Here is a 6000-nt window from a genome sequence, read left to right on the forward strand (position 1 = left end):
AAATACCACCAAAAGAAAGCTCTATCTGTCCCCCAAAAATGGTATAAAATGCATTTCAATACAGCGTTGCATGATGGAATACTTGTCAGTCAAAGTACCGCAGCACTGAATACTGAAAAATGGCTTGGCCAGGAAGGTGGTGTAAACACTACGGACTTCCACGTGGTTAACTATTAACAAAACTGTATCTTTATTTGTGTATCACTCAGCTGTAGATCCTCAAACTATTGCTCAATTGGTGTTGTTTTGCTCATATTTATGCTTTAATTTGTCAAGAATCAGAACCTCTGTTAGGCGTTTGTTTCCGTTTGAATAACCACTCCCCATTGCGGTGGTTATTCTTCCCATCCAGGTGGATACATGGGAAGCCCTGAGAGAAGTTCAAAACCTTCCTCAAGCTATTAGATGGGGCTTTTTATCACGGTTTGTGAACCATTGGCAAGATTTCTCCTAACCTGTTTCGGGGAGCGCAAAGGAAGCGAGTGAAATCTTCCAAGTGGAGACAAAGCAAAAACCTTACAGAGTTTATAAAGTTGCCACACTCACACTTGGCATTTCACCCTAATTCATTGTAACAGGCACAGACATTTGAAAATCATTAATTTATATTTCAAAACACAGTTTAAAAAGATTTTACTTTAAAGAGATCCTACTTACATTCGTGTTGCACTCGCATTCCTCCTTTAAGATGTATTCAGTGCACACACAATATATTAGGGCTCAGATCTATCTTTCAAAAACCAATGAACTATGAATAATATTCTCATAGCCATTAGAACCTTACTGAGCTAGAGAAAGGAGTAAGTGATTTGTAATCTAAGATGGCACTGAAGTGGCTTGCATTGATCTCAGAACTGCTCAGTGGACTGGAAGTTAGAAAACCTAATTTCCAGCAGGTATAGAACTAATTCACATTTTTCCTGTTTCCAGCTGGAAGCTCATTTGTTATGGATATTGAAGTTGGATGATTAGGACTTGCTTCAGAAAAGGCTGCCTGACCTTTAACACATCATAACATATAAAACTAGCACATAGAGATTTTCCCCAAGAAAAAAAAAAAGTCATTTAAAAATATATCTTCAACAGCAGAGACAATAAAGGGCAAGAAATATACCACATGTGCAACCCTTGTTATCAAGAAAGGTATGCACACCGTTCTTAAAATGAGTCCCGATCATGTATCATGTACAGTACATATTCTGAACAAGCAGTGAAAACAATTTAAAAACAAGGCCAAATTTATCTCTGAATCTGTAAGCATTGTGGAAAATTGTAATTTATATTTACAGCAGAGTTATTCAAATCTTTACCCTTTCCCTATTTTGTGCACCGGGATCTAAGCTGGCTACCAGCCTTCTAAAATACACAAACAGGTGTTTCTAAGCTGTTAGAGAATAAATGAAACCCAACTGTAGAGTCTCTGTTGTGATTTTTGAGAATGATTAACTTAACATTACTTAACATTGACATCTGATATTTTCAAACCACTGATCACATTTTAATGGGGACAAGTGCTATGTGCACTGGGTCCCCTGGGGGACTTAACAAGCATTTTTAACTTCTGGTGAGACTTCTGTTATAAAAGCACTAAGGTGGTAAGGGATAGCTTGTATTAAAGCTCTTTTACTGCTTGTTAATAATGTGTAATTAGTTTAAGGTCCATAGTCCGGGCTCAGGTGTGGGTCTTCAGTTAACAGGTAATACCCTTGGTGTTTTTTTATTATCTACCTGATATTAAGCATACGTACAAATAACTGTAGTAAGGAGTAAAGATGGTTTGCAGACAAAGAAATTGAGTATTACAAAACAAAATATTTAAAAATGCTAAATTAGTGTTTAGGACATGTATTAAAGCATTAAGAAATCCAAAAACAAAAAATATAATTGCAGCTTATCAGTCCATCAATGTGCTGGCTGCATTAGTTTTCCTTTTTCAAGCTAAACTGTTTTTAGCAATTAGAGAAAAAAAACACACTACTACACAAAGCTATATCCTCCCAATTTGCAGCAGAGCTGATAAGCAGCCCAAAAACCAACCAAAATTGGTTTAGCATTTTCAGCCTGCAACAGAAAATGCTGTTTCTGGTACAATTTCCAGGTAGGAAACTTTGCAACAAATTCACAAAAACCATGATCTGCTTAAAAGTACATAACACCTATTTTATATGTGTTACATGTTCCCATTTACATCACATAACCATAAAAAATTAAAAGCATGCTTCTTTTCATTTAAAATTATGCAAAGTTTTTTTATTTTACTTGGGTTAGGGTTTCTACTTGTCTTACTAAGGGTTACATTTCTACTGGCTTTTCTTTTGTAATGTTACATTTCTACTGGCTTTTCTTTTGTAATGTTAGGGGGGGCTGTGAGGGGTTTGTGTTAACCCTTGGATTCATTCATACTCACTTAATTGTAAGGTTAGTAGGAGTTGTAAGGGGCTGAGGGTTTTTTGACACCATCTGTAAATGTGCTCGCTCATATCATTAAAATTTGTAAAGTAGATTTAAACACTGCCTGTCCTAACAATGGGTTAAGGGTTTACAACCCTGGCGTGTGCATTGTATGTTAAAGAAGTTATTAAGAGAAAAAACACAATTCATACATTTCTGTCCAGGTCTTTCTAGAAAGGACAGATCACTATGAAAGTGCTCAGAAAAAAATTGGTTTCAGCCATGTTGCCTGCTGCAAAGGAATGTCTAAAAGGTGTAGGGGTGTAGCATGTGTACAACATTTATTTTGGGATTTTTGCAAATTCTGTAGTCCGCAGTGGACTTTAGTTGGCCTAACTGTACCTAAGCTCAGTGTATTTTCTCCGCCACATGCTGTTTGAGCTTCCTCTAGTAGCGTGGATATCTGATAGCATGGCCAATCGGAGGGACTGGGGAACCTGCGGAGACATGCTGGAATAACTTAAATATCTGAGCCAATTCCTGTTCTGTCTCTTGCCTCCTGGGATTCTGCCCTGGGAGGATGCCAGCTTAGTGAGTCGCTCCTAGAGCTTGGGGCTAGGCAGATGAAAAGAGGCAGGGGTCACCCTTCCTGGAAGGAACCCCTGAGGGTGATGTTTGCTATAAGACAAGAGTGTATGGCCTAGAGGAAACAAGCTGCTTCTGTAACCCTCATATGGAGATGTAGTGAGTGATGGTTGAGTCGAAAGTTATACACAGGACCTATGTTTGCCCGCCTTGGAAGTGAAGATGAAAACACCACCAGAGCCTCAAGGGCAAGGGAGCCTGAGCTCTGAATGTAACCAACCAGCACAGGCTGTGAATGGAGCAGTAACATCCAGAAACTTTAATGTTAGCTCCAAAAGAGATTGAGGCCTGGTTCAGAGAATGAGATCCAGTGTAACGTGGGATATCCACAGCCCCCTTCCTATATTGGCGGTTGCAATGAAACCTTTTCCATTTAAAATATATTAAAGTGACTGGAACCCATCGTTCTGAACAACCAGAGAAAAGAACTATGCAGGAATGGGAAAGTGTCTGGACTTTACTGTAAGCAAACTGACTTGGAACATTAATGTAGCTATCGGGTAGCTGAAGTGCTATTTCCCTTTAATTTATTTCTAAATTGTTACCAATAGCGCTACAAAAAAGGTAAGAATGTTTTCACTATATTGTGCGAGTTTCCTCAAATTTGCAAAGGTGAAAACACACTTTAAAAAAAAAAAGAAAAAAAAAAAAAAAGGAGTTATACAGTGAGACATGATGCTAAAAACAAACTGGGTTTGTGTACACTTTAATTTATAATGGGAGTTTTTATTTGCAGGCAGGGATTGAACAGGGATGATTTTATCAATAACCTCCTTTAGGGCTCTTGCACATGGGCAGTGGTTCCCATACACCATAAATTCTGATGTACTTCAGCTGGCAAGGAGCCCCGGGTACAGTATACATTCTCATATAAAAGTCAATGATTCTAGACTGTTGTGGGCAGGTATATACTGACACTACACAAACCTTTGCATGTGTACGGATGTAAAATCTAACACATCTGGAATGTTATTTTATGTATATATCCACCCGATTTATGCTTTTGGTGCAATGATCGAAAGACCAAAAAAACATCTACCTTGTAAAGAAAATTAGGTTGGCAAAGTTAGAAAATGTTAATAGAAAATGAAGCCGATATGTAAAAACATCTGAGTGTTGCGACAAAACACTTGCTGCACTCAATGCAGTTTGACCTAGCACAAAATGCTGTGATTTAGGCTTCATTCACACTATATCATAACCATTTTTCAATGGCTGTCAACAGAAGGGAACCCAAAAATGTATGGGTGTGAATGGAACCAGTTCACCGGTGTGTTGCATTGCGGTGAAAAAAATTAGAGCACGCTCTACTTTTTTTCAGTGCAACGCATGAAAAACAAATGTAAACGTGACAACTTAAAAATAAATATACAGAGAAGTTTGTCCACTCAGAACATGTTATTTAAAATAAAGATTGGCAAAAAAAGCAAAGAGAGAAAACGTAAAAAAACCAAAAGCAAAACAAAAAAACAAACAAACCAACGCAACAGATGTCAATGGGAGAATGAAATTGCAAGTAAACGGACCTCCATTGACTTCCATTTTTAGTGTGAATGGACCCTAAAATGTGCACTCACTGCAATGGATTTGTAATCTTCAGTTCAGCTATAACTGAAACCTACTTATCTGCCAGATGTCAGGTTACAGATTTAAAGAGTTAATAAACCCTAATTTGTTTTTGCAGATATCTACTGCTAGCAAGCAGTAGATATATGCAAAACGTTTTAAAAACAAAAAAACTTTTTGAAAAGGGTTACCTACCTGCGTCTCCGCCGCGTGCTTCTGTCAGAACATCTCGGGAGGCCGCAAAGGATCATTTAAGTTAAGTCCTTACTTTAGCACTGGGGGTGGGGGGGCACTTTAGCCTTTAATGTAACTTTAATATTAAATGCAACAGATAACAGAAAATAAAATGTGAAAAATAAAAAATGAACAGCACATTGCCTGAAGAGGGATAATTTTCTGTCAGTAGGGGTGCCCCTTTGCTGCACTACTCTTAATGTTTTTTTTATTTTTAATCAATCCTAAATTAGGGCCTTCTGTTTTCATGGACCCAAGACACTTTTCAACTTTTTGAATAATGGGCTCAGTAACTCAACACTATTTGAGAGTCAAACAATGTGCCAGATCTTAAAATGCAATTAAATATGAATTCGTTTTACTCTTTAAATACATTTTGAGTAAATAAGTTTTTTTTAATGTACCGCTTTCCCCGGCTCGATAGGAAGTAGAAATGGACAAACATTTTTCATGAAAAAGGTACATGTCACATATTTCTGCAATACAGAGATACCATTGACATGAGTCAATACAATTCTACGACAGAGGCATTCACAATGATTGTTTGTCACAATGAAAACTAAATCAGAAGGCGAAACCAAAATAAGAACATGTAGTTCTAGTTTTCGAAAAATGCTTATTATAAACGTCCAATTCTGCATAAATTTAAGACCTAATGGGGAAAAATAATATTGATGCTGATTAAAGTCTACAAAAATAAATGGGACGTATTTCAAGATATGCAGAGGCTTGTATTTTGAAGTCAGCTTTTGTTATGCAAGACGTTTAAATTATATCCAATACATTATATCTAGAAGTGCATTAAGAGATGGAAAAAGGTGTGCAATGAGATCTTAAGAAATAGAGGAGTCTGGTCTCTGGCATTCATTATCGATTCGGCTGAGGAGATGCCATGAAGCAGAAAGACCACAGTAATTTAAATTGAAAGGGGGTGAAAGCAATATTTTGGTAGCCCTTTTACTAAGAAAGATTAACCTATTTTCTGTAAACTGCTTTTATTGGTTACCAAGTTGTATAAAAATAAATAAATTGCAATAATTAACTTACACAAACAGAAAACAAAAGTGCAGAGGACATGGTTGGTTACATGTTCTTGACTGTTGAAAACGTATCAGGTAGAAAACAGATTTTTAAAAGGTCAAATTTATATATATATATATATAT

The 6000-nt window shown here is 36.9% G+C and overlaps 1 protein-coding gene across 9 annotated transcripts in view; it reads right to left on the reverse strand.

Annotated features, from left to right (window-relative positions):
- The window catches only part of CNKSR2 (connector enhancer of kinase suppressor of Ras 2), a 284331-nt gene that overhangs the window by 248236 nt on the left and 30095 nt on the right, over positions 1–6000 (reverse strand). The gene's annotated exons all lie outside the window — the stretch shown is intronic.

Source organism: Nanorana parkeri, unplaced genomic scaffold (assembly GCF_000935625.1).
Source record: "Nanorana parkeri isolate BGI_ZX_2015 unplaced genomic scaffold, ASM93562v1 scaffold577, whole genome shotgun sequence".
In the NCBI taxonomy this organism is placed as follows: domain Eukaryota; kingdom Metazoa; phylum Chordata; class Amphibia; order Anura; family Dicroglossidae; genus Nanorana; species Nanorana parkeri.